The 18,337-nt window shown below is 41.8% G+C and overlaps 1 protein-coding gene across 5 annotated transcripts in view; it reads left to right on the top strand.

Annotated features, from left to right (window-relative positions):
• Positions 1-18,337, top strand: part of RALYL (RALY RNA binding protein like) — a 625,744-nt gene that overhangs the window by 69,704 nt on the left and 537,703 nt on the right. The window lies entirely within an intron of this gene.

Raw genomic sequence — 18,337 nt, 5'->3', positions numbered from 1 at the left:
TAATCAATAAGTCAATGGTTCAGTTTATTTAGCTTTCCCATTAGCAATTAATTATGATGAGTAAGTTAAGAAAAACAGGTTTTAAGATCTTACAGGAAGGCGAGTGGGCAGTCCATTGCATTTTTAATTTAAGCCATTTAGTTAAGCATTTAGCAAAGGCAGAGGCTCCAACATGCCTTAATTTTAAGTAAGTGAACCTCTCAAAATAATTTGTTGGTAGATTGCTTTTTTTTTTTGGGTGGGGGGGGGGAAAGCTACTTTTTCTCCCAGTCTGCAAAGAATACATTAAGCTTGGTTTGTTTAAATGTATTTCCCTCCCCACTCTAACACAGTGCCTGCATCTTTCTGGCAGGTTAGCACAGATGTAGAATAATCTATGGAAGAATTTTTGCAGCTTTCTGAAGTCTTCAATTCACGTGATTGGTCTTAACTTGGATCTAAACTGCTATTTACTGGCATCTTTGTTGATAAGCTGTAATTTAAGTACTTTCACAGGTGAGGAAGACAGGTGGTCTTTTTAACTCTTCGTTGTTCAGGCTTGGCTCAGCCAGTGGTCAGAATCTTTTGCCTCTCTTCCTTTGGAGGGCCAGTCCAAGGAGGAAAAGAGCAGGATACAACTTCAAGTGTTGTGCTGATCTGAGAGGGGGGCCCCCCCTTTACTCCACATGGTTGGCATCTTTTGTAGGGATCAGTGACTCTTCTACTTCACCTCAGGAGATGTTCGTGTCCAATTAGGGATTCCAGCATGTTGGCTGTAGCTCATTGTGGAGTAGTGACCTGGAACCTTGATCCTGGAGTCACATAGTCACAGGTGAAAGAGAAACCAAGTCATCGCTAACTGAAAATAGATGTCTCTCAACAACAGGATGCAAGAAGTTGCCACGTGATAAGGATCTGGTAGGCAAACTTCCAGTTAGGCCCGAGACATAAGTGTCATGATTGTTGAAATATAATTCATGGCTAGTCAGCATTATGCACCAGCTCATTTCCACACATTCTCTTGACAATGAGTCAATTATGACACTTGAAAAGTAGTTTAAGCAGGTAAAGGCAGGGTGTAGGGCAAGTGAGTGACCTTATCCTTAATAGCCTTTTTGCCTATGTACCAGAAAGCTGCTTTAAGAATCTCTCAGCAACACTAACTTAAACATTTTTCCAACCAGTGTTACTCAGGCCTGAATCCAAATGTGGCCTATGTTCCTTACATAAAGCAACCTTCTCCAAACAGTGTCTAGTATTGAATTGTTGCAGCTGCTTTTAGGCAACATGTTAGAATTAGAGGGTCGTGTTTCTTCAGAAAAGGAGCAAATGCAGGGCATGGCTGCCCAAACTAAGAAACACCCTAGGGATCTAAAATCAATTAAATCTAAATTGGTCAATCTGGAAGGCAGATCACACAGAAACAATCTTATAATCGTAGGAGTCCCTGAGGGGACAGAGCAAGGAAATTATGTAAAATTTATCCCCAGACTTTTAATAGAAATACTCCATCTGCCTGAGGACCGTGTATTTGATATTGAAAGAGCCACAGGTCCCTGACTCCAGTGCTTGCCCCCTGGGCTAAATCCAGATCCTCAATAATCAAATTTCTCAAGTTTGTAGCTGAAGAAACAATTGTACAACAGGCAATGGGGGAAAAAGAGGTTCAGTATGGCAATCTCCCAATTAAAGAGCCTTTTCATGACTTTGCAAGGGAGGTTATGAAGCAAAGGGTGGCTTTTGGCAGGGCTGGGGCACTGGCAAACCAAGGGAGCTCAGATATTACCTGCTGTTTCCTGCAAAGCTTCATGTAATATCTGGAGAAGTAACCCATTCATTCCAAGAGCCATCAGAGGGCAAGAGCATCATTAATCATTCTATAAAACTATTTTTGATGTGTGCTGTTCCTGATTACTTTGATCATGGGCATTTTGTTTGCCTTTACCATGTGGATCCGGCTGGCCCTCATTACATTTGATCCTCTGTCCATCTGGGTCTTGGCTATGAATAGTGAAGATGAAATCCATGGATATACTGGGCTGCTGTGTTCCCTACACAGAAGTCTGGAACGACAACAACAACAATATACCATGGATATGCATGGACCATCTCACTACTGAATATTCAGTGCCATGCCCTTCCGTGCTGATTTGCTGTGGCTTTTATTGCCTTATACACAGCCTTATACTGAGGGAGTAGAGGCACACAACTCCCACACCCAAACCCTGCACCAGTGAGCAACACAATTCCAATCTGAACCACTTCCTAGCCACTACTAGGTGGTTCTGTGCACAGGATGCTGACTTGACTTAAGACAGCCCTGCTGGCAATACTTTCCTGCTGCAGTAGGAACCAGCTCAGTAACATAAAGATGCACATAGAGACTCCAGTCAGTAGCAGCAAGTCAACTGGGCATCCTTGGGAACCAAATAGAAGAGAATCCCTTTTGACGTAGACTGTGCCATACTATCATTGGTGGATACCCTAGAGAAAGAAATAAGCTACACATGATTGCTTTTGCAAACCTCATCATTTTGCTGTAGGGCCATAGTGCGACCATCAAACACGTTTAGCTCACAAATCGCATCTCTAGGGCGCTGCTATATGTCCATGTACTTACAGGGTAAGGTAATAGTTTTTGGATTAATTGTTAATTATTTGAAGGATGGCGGTGTGTGAAAATTACCCCACATGGGAACTCTAACAGGGACCTACATGCATAATCATAAAACACAAAGTTCCTACTCCGGAACGCTGTAAACCCATGCAACCTATACTATCTCAGAGACTGATGTAACCACTTGAAGGACTCTTGTTATAGCATGAAATATGAACTCAAACTTTGCACACCCCCTGAGTTGCGGATGTGTCTTCTACATTTAGCTGTTCTTTTCAACCCCAGTAATCGATGACATCAGTTCTGGCTGTTGCCAAGTATGTACATGTTAGTATATTGCTCTACTTATAACTTTATTTTGTGTTTTCCTTTGTTATGCTCTATTTGATTCCCTTTTGTCACCCACCCCATCATTCTTTCTCTCTTCCTTCTTCCTCCTGACCTTCATAACTTAGAGTGCATTGGTCTTGCTGGCAGTACGTGGTCCCAACAAGTGAGGTGAAGGTGCATCCCTGTCAGTGCCTCATCTTTCCCTTTCCACGTACTCCAGCTCCCTGGCGGTCTTGCCTCTGTTGTACTTTCTGCAAGGTAATCAAACTATCAGCATTAGACATCTGGGTGCCCCTGTCCCTGTGCCCCATTGGGTTTCCACAAGCACCAATGCCCTGAAACTTTCCTATCTATGTTTAAAACCCATCTTAAAATCTCTCCTCAGGCCCACGTCATCCAGGTATGCTTTTTTGATGAAAAAAGACTCCTTGAGTCTTGAAGTTATGACTAAAGCCTGGAGCATCTTTTAAAGGCTCCACAGTGGTCTGCTGTATTACTCAGTATCTTGCATTTGCATACTGCTTTACAAGCTGCTTGCAACCTAGAGAAGAATCATTTAATCAATCACAGAAGTGCAGCCAATGCTGCAATAGAATGCAGTACCCATAATGCACAGCAACACTTATAAACTCCCAAACAGTTGAGAATAGGTAGAGGAAGAGAAGAAAAATATCATATCCAATTGAAACTGCCGTGAAAATGTATGTAGGCACAATATCATTACTCCATTGGTAATTTGGAAGGGGGGTAGAGCTAATGCTTTGAAGGCTTTCTTTTCAATAGAGTTGCAGTGTTTGTTTTGGCTCATTTGTGGCTGAAAGATTGATTGTGTCCATACAAAGTTCTGCCTTGCAATCACATAAGTGCTCTATCATCTTGATCCAGCAGCAGAGCTCCTGCATGTCTACCCTAGAGTTAGCAGCAGCTATGCATTCTGGTGACTTCAAAAGGCTTCCTGTGTTCTGGGGAACTATGGAAAATATGTGCCAAAGGATCATTAATGACTATGAAAATGTAGATATTTGCAAAATCATTTTGAGTGCCAAGGTATCAGTAATAGAGTGCTCAGGGCCTTGACTTGACATCTCATCTGAAAGATGCAACCCCTAGTAACAGTCCTCTGTGATATTATACTGGTTGAAAAGCATGACACAAATTGAATTATCAGCTCCACTGCTTCAATACCTGGACTTTTTTCCTTAAAATGAATACTTTATCCTGCAAATATCACATAGCTCCTGATCCTGCAAGCTGCTGAGCATTGAGTAATTCCCAGGGAATTACAGACCAGTCAGCTTAACTCCTGTACCAGGAAAGATAATGGAACAAATAATTAAGCAATCCATTTGAAAAATTCTAGAAGATAATAAGGTGATAAGTAATAGCATAGATTTGTGAAGAACAAATCATGTCAAACCAACCTGATAGCTTTCTTTGACAGGGTAACAGGCCTTGTGGTTAGGGGGGAAGTGGTAGACATGGTATATCTTGACTTTAGTAAAGCTTTTGATACTGTCTCGCATGACCTTCTCATAAACAAACTAGGGAATGCACCCTAGATGGAGTTACTATAAGGTGGCTGCATAACTGGTTGGAAAACCATTCCCAGAGAATGGTTATCAATGGTTCACAGTCAGCTAGAAGGCCATAATGACTGGGGTCCCGCGGGGAACAGTTCTGGGTCCGGTTCTGTTCAGTATCTTCATCAATGATTTAGATAATGGCATAGAGAAAATACTTATAAAGTCTGTGAACGATACCAAGCTGGGAGGAGTTGCAAGTGCTTTGGAGGATAGGATTAAAATTCAAAATGATCTGGACAAACTGGAGAAATAGTCTGAAGTAAATAGGATGGAATTCAATAAGGACAAATGCAAAGTACTCCACTTAGGAAGGAAAAACCAGTTGCACATATACAAAATGGGAAATGACTGCCTAGGAAGGAGTACTGCGGAAAGGGATCTGGAGGGTCATAGTTGACCACAAGCTAAATATGAGTCAACAGTGTAACACTGTTGCAAAAAAAGCTAACATCATTCTGGGATGTAGTAGGAGGAGTGTTATAAGCAAGACCCGAGATGTAATTCTTCTGCTCTACTCCGCGCTGATTAGGCCTCATCTGGAGCATTGTGTCCAGTTCTAAGTGCCACATTTCAGGAGAGATGTAGACAAACTGGAGAAAATCCAGAGAAGAGCAACAAAAATGATTAAAGGTCTAGAAAACATGACCTATGAGGGAAGATTTGAAAAAAAATTGGGTTTGGTTAGTTTGGAAAAGAGAAGATTGAGAGGGGATATGATAACGGTTTTCAAGTACGTAAAAGTTTGTTACAAGGAGGAGGGAGCAAAATTATTTTTTCCTAGCCACTGAGGATAGGACAAGAAGCAGTGGGCTTAAATTCCAGCAAGGGAGGTTTAGGTTGGACATTAGGAAAAACTTCCTAACTGTCAGGGTGGTTAAGCACTGAAATAAATTGCCAAGGGAGGTTGTGGAATCTCTGTCATTGGCGATTTTAAAGAGCAGATTAGACAAACACCTGTCAGGGGTGGTCTAGATAATGCTTAGTCCTGCTATGAGTGCAAGGGACTGGACTAGATTAATTCTCAAGGTCCCTTCCAGTATTTATTCCAGTGCTTAACCACCCTGACAGGAAGTTTTTCCTAATGTCCTACCTAAACCACCCTCGCTCCAATTTAAGACAATTGCTTAGGATTATGGTTAGGAACTGCTGCTGTTACTGATTTTTAGGAAGTCCTTTATTATTACAGAATTTTTAATCTCTCTCACTGTGACACCATTTTCAAGGACAGTATCTCCTGTTCTGACCCAATAGAAATAATGTAATTGATATGGGAAATAGTTTTTCTATTGCTTATTAAGACTAGAGCAGCAGCATTGATTATTTCTAGATTAAAAAGCTAATTAATTTGGTATTCATGAACTGGTGGCCACTTTTTTTTAATGCCAAGCATTTTAAAATGCTTTAGTAGCATCAACATTCTATACACTTAAAAAATCAACAGAAGTGTTTGCAGTTGGACAGATTGACAAAGCTGTGGAATGCAGCAGTGTTGATCAATGCACATTAAGCTAAGGAGAAGTTTACTTATTTATTAAAAAGACATGCTGTGCTATGAAATCTTATTTAATTAGTCTCTAAATAAACATACTTTCTCTTGAGTTTCTGCCCTTTCCATATTACTATAGCCACGTTAATTTAAATTCCTTTGTAATTATAAACCACATGTTATCAATGACAAAGATCCAGGTCATTAAGTTTTAATTAATAGCAGAGACTGATTAGCAGTGAATGAACATCATCAAAGTGACTTTTTTAATCTATTTAATGTTACCAAACCATCTACTTATTTTTTTAAGAAAGCTGTTTCTATTAGCAATACCTGTTCTTCACCAGTTTGCATCTTTATAACTTTATTTGAAAAAAAAATGGAGACGATCAACTGTCTACTAATACATGTTTTTTGTTCACTTCCATACAGTTATTGATGATCCTTAATGAAGTAATTTAAACACATGATTGCAGTGGAGACACTTTTTGTTCTAATAAAGTCAAATTATATTCATTAAAAATTATGCTAAGGAGGGTATTATAGTCAAAACAAAAGACTTTTTTAATATACAATAAATTCTGACGCTGGTTTCACACTGTTATTTCAAGGCTTTCTAACTGCTGAAGCATTAAGCAAATAAGCTCCCAATCCTGCAAAATTTTGTTCATGTTTCTACAAAGATTTACACAGGTGCTTAACTTTAAGTGCATTGACTTCACAGCCTCTGAGTAGTCCATTATAGTTTAAAGTGAAGCATATGAATAAATCTGTACAGGACTGTGTCTTAAAAGCTATATAGATCCAGTCCTACTTTTACTGATGTCAAAAAGTGATAGTATACATTAATTTAAATAATTAGAATCCCACCCAGGTGACACTTTGTGTGCCATTTGGAAAGTTTACAGAGATGCATTATTTACTGCAGCTTGTTAATTTCTGTGAGTTTGCATAGAAAGGCTTGATCAAACATTTACCTAAGAACAAAGTGAGGCATATTGTTTATAATATGCTTATCTGAAATTAGCTGTCATACATCACCGATCTGATTCTACAGGGAATTTCACCAGAGAAAATTCTTATTTTCTATTATAAATGTGGTGTATAATTGTTAAAGTATATTTCTTTACATTTAGGTGTTAATAGCTGTTGCATACCGTCCTTGCTCTTACTCAGCACATTTGTGGAAGCTATTTACTGCAAAGTATATTAATAGGGAAGTAATATTATAATTTTATGGCTACATAAAAGCAATAATAAAAATGTCACTGCTATTTTGTGCCTCTTCCTCTTTTCCAATTTTAGCTTGCTTCTGTGATGAGTATGGGGTAACCTGTTAAGTTTACAGCAAATCCGAATATAGGAAAACTGAATTTTATAGAATACTTGACTAATTTGGTTAGCAATTAACACTTTTTAGCTTCTAGAAGGATAGATCTGGTAACCCTGCATCCATCATACAATCCAGTGTATAAACGGGAAGAGAAAACTAACTTTATGCTAATGAACATGTTTCCTTTGAAATAATTATATTACAATTCAGACCTAGAGCATGAATGGACCTTTCCTGTTGCATTGTGTTGCAGGGAACATATTCATATTATAGCCATTGCCAAAAATCTGAATTCCCATTTATGCTTATGGTTGAAAAATATTGTATTAAATTATTAGGAATTCACAATTTGGAGCTATTTGAGGTTTTGTAGAAATTGAAATGTACTCTGCAGGAAAAAAATACATTCTTTCTTGAGATTTATTCCTTGCCATTTAATTGAAGCTGTAAAGTGCCACAGACATAATACCTGTAAGAACATTTGAAGGTTTAAGACACTTAGGGTACAGTGCTTACATTTTTATTACTTGCACACATGTCATTTTTTTATCATTGACTGATTTTTTTAATGGTTCTTGGCCTTACCACTTTATCTCTCTGTGTTATACATGAATTAACGTCAGATTTAGGAGCATTGTTGATCTTTATAAAGGGGGATATGATAATACAGTCTCAAATAAGTGGGAGTAATGAACTACAGTAACAAATATCAGATTTGTTTTTTTTTTGCAATGGTAAAACTTTGCAGGACATGTATCTCACTTTGGAGCATGATATGTATTTATATGTATTATAAAATTTCTTTATTTAGTGAGACAATTTGCCACAAGATTTTTCGCTGTGTTAAAGGTTACTCATTCACAGAAAGTCAAGCATTAAAGTAGAATATTTCTGTTTTGAACGAGACTTTTTTAAGCTCATAACATCATTCTCTGCAGTACTGGGGAAGTAGATGGTTTTAGAAGCTATAAACTCATTTCTTCTTATTATCATAATGTTGACCCTGGCATTTGGTAAAACAACCCTGCATTTAAAAATAACAAAAATGAACAAAATAAATGAACTGTTCAGATTAGGAAACATCCCTGAAGTGATATTGAGGGACCAGTTTTAAGAACTCTAATTTTCTTTTGTTTGCTATCCTATAAATTGAATCTTGAAGTATAGCATTGAAGGCATCTACTGAGAATTTCATATGCATTGCATTTGAAGAACACCAGCTAACACTCTTTACTTTATTACAGTTAGCAGAGATAGACACTGGAGATTTTATGATGAAAGCAGACCATGGTGATGGTATTATCAAACCAAATCATGGGTAAAATCTTCAGTCACAAGACTCTCACATCCACCATTAAAAAGGCAAGAGAATAATAGTATAAGGAAAGCTCTCTGTAATTTCACACTTTAAAAATATTATTTTAAAATTAATCTAAGTACAGTAAGGTATTGCAGAAGCCTAAAAAACATGTTGGCTTTCATGACATCAATAGATTAAACTCCAGTTGTTCTGACTCCACTGGTATCTTTCTGATGTGGGAAAATGTAGAGGTCTGTGATCGAAAACACGCTTGTGTTCACACTCTATACATTGTGATAATTTCTGTGCAAAATATGTCTTTTGAGGTTATCATTTTAAAACTAATAGAACACGGATTGTCAGTATTCTTGTGTAATGTATGTACATAATGAGTATTAAGAGTTATGAACAAAACCTGAAATTATGACTACAATGTGTTTATCAGACAAGTCTGGGGAGTGGGTAAACTGGTTTCTCATTGACAAAGGGCAAGCTGATGCCTCTAACCAGGTGTTATTAAACTGGCAATTACTGGTCAAGTGGGAGGGCAGGAGCAGATGGATCTGCATTTTAGCAAACAACAGCATGAAACGTCTTTCACCATGAGACTCCATGTCTCCTTCCGCACAACTGGAATGAAGTTTACCGAGAGATAACCTTAAAAAAATGCATTTCAAAGGGTGATTGGACTATAAAAACGAGGAGCAAAAACACTCCAGCTTCTCTCTCTGTGTGTTTCATCTAAGAAAACAAAGGAGCCAGCCCTTTTATTTTGGGGAGAAATCCTGACCTGAGAATTTGGTCATCGATGTTGCTGGGAACATGGGGGTAAGGATTTTACCTTGAGCCAAGTCTAGCTTGTTATAAGTTTTATCTACTAGAAAGCATTTTCTTTATTTCTTTTATAACCAGTTCTGGCTTTAATACCTTGTGCTTTGTATCTATCTCTTTGTAATTAAATAAGCTAGTTTTACTTTTAATTTAAATGAAGCCAGTGCCATGTTTTGAAAGAACTGTTCAGTAACTCCTGTTAAAGTAGTAAAATGTTGAATATTAACTCTTTTACAGGGCAATGGACCTTCAGTATCTGAACTGTCCAGGAGAGGGCTGAACAGTGCAGAACACACATTTTGTTTGTTTGCTTGTTTAGAAAATCTGGGACTGGGAGTGTGTTGTGGTCACCCTGCAAGTAGTAACCCAGGCTGGTGGAAATCAGAGCATGACTGGAGACAGGAGCAATCATTTGCTGTCAGACTGCTGGGGTCAGAGCTTCTGGACCAGGGCTGTAGCTATACACAGATGCTCAGGTGTGAACTGTATGCTTTTAGGCTATTTGTGAGAGGCTCAGATTGGGAGCTACAACAGCAAAAGCATTGTGAAGCACTCAGGGTTGTGTGGCAGGTGGTAACACACCCCCTCACTGGTCTGGTTTGCACTCCAGAACTTCACAAGGTGAAACAGCCATTTAAGAACTGTAAATTAAGATCTGTTTTGTATGGGGAGACATGAGAGGGGGGCAAAGGGTGTTCCATAAGTTGCGTACTATTCAGAAGTTGTTTGCTTGCATGAATGGTCATGTTTTCCCAGGATTGGGTCCACAAGAGTGAAGTGAAGGATACAAAGTCAGGACAGCTGGAATTGAAACTCTGAGTGTTATACAAGCTGCAGCAATGCTTAGTCTCTAGCAGGGTTTTAGGCCTGATTCTGCTTCCTTTAAAGTCAAAGGAAATGTTGTCCCCTGACTTATTTGGGAGTAGGACTGGGCCTTTGAAATGTACCAGTTCACTTTAAACAGGATATGCTGGGGTGGTTGGTGTTTTTCTGCAACCTCAGTTGTTTGGTTATGATAGCAAAAAGCAAACTCTGCCCCTATTTATGGTTTTTGTTTTTAGATTCATAGCCCAAAACCACTGTGTTGCCCTCTCCTGTATTTAGATGTTGTAGTCATGGTTCTCATGACATTGCCTTCTGCACAACAACTGGAACTTTTGGCTTGCCCTGCTTCCTGGCCTCAAAGTTGAGCACCCAAAGTTTCCAGAGTCTTCAGTTTGAGGTGTTGGGGCGTGAACCTGCTCCCATAGTCTTCAATGAGAGAAGGACTGGACAAGGCTCTGGAATATGTTCCTTTGTCCCACCAGTTGTTATAGTAAATATTGAAAAACTAAGACTAAGGACAGAATATTATAAGTGTTTTTCTTTCCATGGACATTATGTATAATATGAGAGGAAGGAAATGTATTGTTATGTGATAACATATCATAGGTAAAGCCCTGTCACGGTTCCTCCCCCACTCTGAACTCTAGGGTACAGATGTGGGGACCTGCATGAAAAACCTCCTAAGCTTATCTTTACCAGCTTAGGTCAAAACTTCCCCAAGGTACAAAATATTACCCCCGTTATCCTTGGACTGGCCGCTACCACCACCAAACTAATACTGGTTACTGGGGAAGAGCTGTTTGGACGCGTCCTTCCCCCCAAAATACTTCCCAAAACCTTGCACCCCACTTCCTGGACAAGGTTTGGTAAAAAGCCTCACCAATTTGCATAGGTGACCACAGACCCAAACCCTTGGATCTGAGAACAAGGAAAAAGCATTCAGTGTTTTACAAGAAGACTTTTAATAAAAAATAGAAGTAAATAGAAATAAAGAAATCCCCCCTGTAAAATCAGGATGGTAGATATCTTACAGGGTAATTAGATTCAAAAACATAGAGAACCCCTCTAGGCAAAACCTTAAGTTACAAAAAAGATACACAGACAGAAATAGTTATTCTATTCAGCACAATTCTTTTCTCAGCCATTTAAAGAAATCCTAATCTAACACATACCTAGCTAGATTACTTACTAAAAGTTCTAAGACTCCATTCCTGTTCTGTCCCTGGCCAAGACGACTACAGACAGACACAGACCCTTTGTTTCTCTCCCTCCTCCCAGCTTTTGAAAGTATCTTGTCTCCTCATTGGTCATTTTGGTCAGGTGCCAGCGAGGTTACCTTTAGCTTCTTAACCCTTTACAGGTGAGAGGAGCTTTCCCCTGGCCAGGAGGGATTTCAAAGGGGTTTACCCTTCCCTTTATATTTATGACACGCCCCCCAAATCTCAGCTAGGGTGAAACACTGGCTGGGATTTCTTCCTGGAGCTCTAGGAAAACAGAGTTAATAAGACACATGCATCTCTAAATATACTACCAAGTACATAAAGACTAACAATATTTTCCACATCTCAAGGACGATTTTAACCAGTTGATTCTGGGAAACTTTCACGGGAGAGTGCATCAGCCACTTTGTTAGAAGCTCCTGAGATGTGTTGGATGTCGAAATCAAAATCTTGGAGAGCTAAACTCCACCGAAGAAGTTTTTTGTTAGTTTCTTTGACGGTGTGAAGCCACTTTAGTGCAGCATGGTCGGTTTGCAGGTGGAAACGCCGTCCCCAAACATATGGGCGTAGCTTTTCCAGAGCGTAGACAATGGCATAACATTCTTTTTCAGTGACTGACCAGTTGCTTTCCCTCTCAGACAGTTTTTTGCTGAGAAACACTACAGGGTGGAATTCTTGATCAGGTCCTTTCTGCATTAAAACTGCTCCCACACCACGCTCGGATGCATCTGTGGTTACTAGGAACGGTTTGTCAAAGTCTGGGGCCCTTAGTACAGGGTCAGACATGAGTGTCGCTTTAAGCTTGTTAAAGGCCTTCTGACACTTTCCGGTCCACTGAACAGCATTTGGCTGTTTCTTTTTGGTTAGGTCTGTCAGTGGGGCAGCGATTTGGCTGTAGTGCGGTACAAATCGTCTGTAATAACCGGCCAAGCCTAAGAAGGATTGAACCTGTTTCTTTGACTTTGGGACAGGCCACTTTTGGATAGCATCCACTTTGGCCTGTAGGGGGCTGATAGTTCCTTGACCCACCTGGTGTCCAAGGTAAGTCACTCTGTTTAGGCCTATTTGACACTTCTTAGCCTTAACAGTTAGTCCTGCCTCCCTTATGCGCTCAAGGACTTTTTGTAGATGTTCCAGGTGGTCTGCCCAGGAATCCGAAAATATGGCCACATCGTCAAGGTAGGCGACTGCATATTCTCCTAATCCCGCTAGGAGACCATCTACAAGTCTTTGGAAAGTGGCGGGTGCATTTCGCAGCCCGAAAGGGAGTACATTAAATTCATACAGCCCGAGATGTGTGATGAAGGCTGACCTTTCCTTGGCAGATTCATCTAGCGGTACCTGCCAGTACCCCTTGGTTAAGTCCAAGGTAGAGATGAACTGGGCCCGTCCCAGTTTCTCTAATAGTTCATCAGTGCGTGGCATTGGATAGTTGTCTGGGCGAGTTACAGCATTTAGCTTACGGTAGTCCACGCAAAAACGTATTTCCCCATCTGGTTTGGGAACTAGAACCACTGGAGATGCCCATGCACTTTCAGAGGGGCGGATTACACCCATCTGTAACATATCCTGGATCTCCCGTTCTATAGCAGTTTTAGCTTGAGGAGACACCCGGTAAGGTTGGACCCTAATTGGGTGAGCATTACCTGTGTCAATGGAGTGGTATGCCCGTTCAGTCAGTCCTGGGGTGGCTGAGAACGTTGGCGCGTAGCTAGTGCACAGCTCCTGGATCTGCTGTCGCTGCATACGCCCAAGGGTCATGGAGAGGTTCACCTCTTCCACACCACCAGCACATTTCCCTTCGTAATAGACACCTTCAGGCCACTCAACGTCGTCTCCTCCCTGGGCTGTAAACTGACAAACCTTTAATTCTCTGGAATAAAAGGGCTTTAGAGAATTAATATGATACACCTTAGGCTTTCGGTTGGAGGTGGGGAATGCTATGAGATAATTAACAGCTCCCAGGCGCTCCTGGACCACGAATGGCCCTTCCCACGATGCTTCCATTTTATGGGCCTGGAGCGCCTTTAAGACCATGACCTGGTCTCCTACTTTGAAGGAACGCTCTCTGGCATGTTTATCATACCAGGCTTTTTGCTCTTTTTGAGCATCCTGTAAGTTTTCTCTAGCAAGGGCTAAAGAGGTTCGGAGGGTGTTTTGTAGGTTGGTTACAAAGTCCAGAATGTTAGTTCCTGGAGAAGGTGTAAATCCCTCCCATTGCTGCTTCACCAACTGCAATGGCCCCTTAACCTCACGGCCATATACAAGTTCAAATGGGGAAAACCCTAAACTGGGATGTGGTACAGCTCTGTAGGCAAAGAGCAACTGCTGCAATACTAGGTCCCAATCATTGGAGTGCTCATTTATGAATTTACGTATCATGGCCCCCAAAGTTCCATTAAACTTCTCCACCATGCCATTTGTTTGATGATGATAAGGAGTGGCAACCAAGTGATTTACCCCATGAGCTTCCCAAAGGTTTTTCATAGTTCCTGCCAGGAAATTAGTCCCTGCATCTGTGAGGATGTCGGAGGGCCAACCTACCCTGGCAAAAATGTCTGCTAGTGCCTGGCACACACTTTTAGCCCTGGTGTTGCTTAGAGCTACTGCTTCCGGCCATCGGGTGGCAAAATCCATGAAAGTCAGTATGTACTGCTTTCCTCTGGGTGTCTTTTTCGGAAAAGGACCCAGAATATCCACAGCTACTCGCTGAAATGGAACTTCAATGATGGGGAGTGGCTGGAGAGGAGCTTTGACCTGGTCTTGGGGTTTTCCCACTCTTTGGCACACCTCACAAGACTGGACATAGGTAGAAACATCCTTGCCCATTCCCTCCCAGTGGAATGACCCCCCAAGCGGTCTTTGGTCCTGTTCACCCCAGCATGGCCACTAGGGTGATCATGGGCTAAGCTCAAGAGCTTGGCCCGGTATTTAGTTGGAACTACCAACTGTCTCTGAGGATGCCAGTCTTCCTGGTGTCCCCCAGAAAGAGTTTCCTTGTATAAAAGTCCTCTTTCTACAACAAACCTGGATCGATTAGAAGAGCTGAGAGGCGGTGGGTTGCTCCGTGCCGCCGTCCACGCTCTCTGGAGGCTTTCATCTGCTTCCTGTTCGGTCTGGAACTGTTCCCTTGATGCTGGAGACATCAGTTCCTCATTGGATTGGGGACATAGGCTTGGTCCCTCTGGAAGCGATATAGGGGATGGAGCTGTTTCTGTTGACTGTGAACCGCTCTCCGCTGGTGCACTATGTTGGGATTCAGGCTCCGGCTGAGCCTCTTGTGTAGGGTTATCGGCTGCTGCCAGTTCAGGTTCGGTGGGGCCCTCTGGTGTTGAGGTTGCAAGTACTGGATTCAGTGCTGGCACGGGGTCTGGTGTTGGTTGTTTGGCTGGTTCTGGTTCTGGGACTGGTTCCGTCTGGGTCTCTGGGACTGGATCCACTACTGCTGTTGCAGACATTGGCCTGGGGTCCGGGTCCATCACCTCTGACCGGGCCCTGATAGAAGTTTCTGGAACAGAGCTAGGCCCCACGGCTTGTTTAGCCTGGCTGCGGGTGACCGTTCCCACCCTCTTGGCCTGCTTCACGTGATTGGCCAAGTCTTCCCCCAACAGCATGGGGATGGGATAATCATCATAGACTGCAAAAGTCCACATTCCTGACCAGCCCTTGTACTGGACAGGCAACTTGTCTGTAGGCAAATTGAAAGAGTTGGACTTGAAGGGTTGAATCGTCACTTGGATCTCTGGGTTGATTAAATTGGGGTCCACTAAGGAAGCATGGATAGCTGACACTTGTGCTCCGGTGTCCCTCCACGCGGTGACCTTCTTCCCGCCCACACTCACAGTTTCCCTCCGCTCCAAGGGTATCTGGGAGGTATCTGGGCCTGTGGACCTCTGGTGTGATTCCGGTGCAATGAACTGTAATCTGTTGGGGTTCTTGGGGCAGTTGGCCTTTACATGCCCCAGCTCGTTACATTTAAAACATCGTCCAGCTGACGGGTCACCGGGGCGAGGTGGGTTGCTGGAGAACGGGGTGGTGGGACGATAAGGGGTCTGGAGGGTTCTTTGGGAGGTAGGTGGGGCTTTGGGCAGCCCCCGGTAATAGGGTGTGGTCTGGGGTGGTCCCTTCTGGTCTCCGCTCCAACTGCGACCAGTTTTCTTCTTCTCTGCCACCTCCACCCATCTGGCTCCAATCTCCCCTGCCTCGATTACAGTTTTGGGTTTCCCATCTAGGATGTATCTTTCTATTTCCTCAGGAACACCCTCTAAGAATTGTTCCATTTGCATTAGGAAGGGCAAATTTACTGGAGATTCAACACTTGCTCCTGATATCCAGGCATCCCAATGTTTCACAATGTGGTAGGCATGTCGGGTAAATGACATGTCTGGTTTCCACCTTAGGGCTCGGAACCTCCGACGAGACTGCTCGGGTGTTATCCCCATTCTGACTCTCGCCTTGGATTTAAACAGTTCATACTTGTTCATATGTTCTTTAGGCATTTCAGCTGCCACCTCAGCTAAGGGTCCACTGAGCTGCGGCCTCAGCTCTACCATGTATTGGTCAGTAGAGATGTTGTACCCAAGGCAGGCCCTTTCGAAGTTTTCTAAGAAGGCCTCAGTATCATCACCTGCCTTGTAGGTGGGGAACTTTCTGGGATGGGAAGTGGTACCTGGAGAAGGATTGCTAGGGTTTGTTGGTATATTCTGCTGGGCCTTTATCCTCGCCATCTCCTCCACATGCTTCCTTGCCTCCATTTCCCTCTTGTGGGCAGCCTCCTGTACCTCCTTCTCCAGCCGCATGAGTTCTATCTGTCTTTCATGTTCCCTTTGTTTTTCCTCAGCCTGAAATTTGGCTAATTCCAGCTGTAGTCGAGCCGAGGATTTGGCCATTCTAACCTCTCCGTTTTTAACTAACTTTACACCCGAGGTTTAGAACTAAACAAACAAAACTTGGCTGTAAAATTTTGCTGTGCTGGAATAGAATACCTATTCTCTGATAGTGATTGTCAGCCTACAGAAAAAGACAATTCCCTTGTCTCTGCTCTGGGCCCAAATTAAAGCAAAAAACCTCCAACTACTTGGAAACCTGCTTACCCAGCCCAAAGAAAAAAAAATTCTTTTCAAACCTGTGCTCCTTGTAAAACAAAAAAAAAATCAAAATCCTAAAAAAAACCCTGCCACTTTTGTCTCCAGGCAAATGGGTAGAGCACACACCCCCTATTTACTTTTAGGAAGAAAAGAAAAAAAAAACCTCTGGGTTGGAAGACTGTGAATTTCCCTGCAGGAGTTAAGTACCCTGCCTCCAGGCAAAGAAAACCTGCAATTCACAAGATAATCCCCTTTTGTCTCTGCTTGGCCACAAAGCAGAGAGAAACCAAGCTGCTTTCAGTTTCAAAGCTGCTTCTGGACTTCCTAAAAATTCCTTTTTAAAATCTGTATTTCTAGTTCAAAAAATCTCAACTGGATCTCAAAATGATTTCAGGTTAATCCCACCACTGTGCCACCATGTCAAGGTTCCTCCCCCACTCTGAACTCTAGGGTACAGATGTGGGGACCTGCATGAAAAACCTCCTAAGCTTATCTTTACCAGCTTAGGTCAAAACTTCCCCAAGGTACAAAATATTACCCCCGTTATCCTTGGACTGGCCGCTACCACCACCAAACTAATACTGGTTACTGGGGAAGAGCTGTTTGGACGCGTCCTTCCCCCCAAAATACTTCCCAAAACCTTGCACCCCACTTCCTGGACAAGGTTTGGTAAAAAGCCTCACCAATTTGCATAGGTGACCACAGACCCAAACCCTTGGATCTGAGAACAAGGAAAAAGCATTCAGTGTTTTACAAGAAGACTTTTAATAAAAAATAGAAGTAAATAGAAATAAAGAAATCCCCCCTGTAAAATCAGGATGGTAGATATCTTACAGGGTAATTAGATTCAAAAACATAGAGAACCCCTCTAGGCAAAACCTTAAGTTACAAAAAAGATACACAGACAGAAATAGTTATTCTATTCAGCACAATTCTTTTCTCAGCCATTTAAAGAAATCCTAATCTAACACATACCTAGCTAGATTACTTACTAAAAGTTCTAAGACTCCATTCCTGTTCTGTCCCTGGCCAAGACGACTACAGACAGACACAGACCCTTTGTTTCTCTCCCTCCTCCCAGCTTTTGAAAGTATCTTGTCTCCTCATTGGTCATTTTGGTCAGGTGCCAGCGAGGTTACCTTTAGCTTCTTAACCCTTTACAGGTGAGAGGAGCTTTCCCCTGGCCAGGAGGGATTTCAAAGGGGTTTACCCTTCCCTTTATATTTATGACAAGCCCTATTTGTCCAGCTTATATGATAAACATTATAAGCATCACTTTTATTCCTTCATTTAGATTAAATTTGCAGAAAGCCAGAACAAGACCTATACAGCACTAAAAGCTTATTTTGAGGAAATAAGAGGAACTGAATTGGTTCAGGTATCTTGTGCTAGCCCTCTGCATAGGGATGCATTCCATCTTTGAAGAGGAGGGAAAAAATGCCAGATGTAGAAGTCCATGGTAGAAGAGGGTGTGGGTGTGTAGTTAGTTAGTCAGGAAGTATAAATGTCAGGAAGTTACAAGTTAGAATTTTTGTATAGGGTGTTTCTTGTTTTTGGTTTTTACATCAGAGGATGACAATGCATGATTTTAATGAATCAAAACAAGACAAAACACACTTCTGAAGTAGTAAGCTGCTCTCCACATTTACAAAGGGATATTTTCTCCAGTTTAAGGGAAAGTCAATAACTTTATTTTATTTGACTAATTGACTAAAGAATTGAGATAACTTTTGTGGATTTCATTAG

The sequence above is a fragment of the Lepidochelys olivacea genome (assembly GCF_965140295.1).
Source record: "Lepidochelys olivacea isolate rLepOli2 genome assembly, chromosome: 2".
NCBI classification, from domain to species: Eukaryota; Metazoa; Chordata; order Testudines; family Cheloniidae; genus Lepidochelys; species Lepidochelys olivacea.
This window is presented reverse-complemented; position numbering and strand designations above follow the sequence as displayed.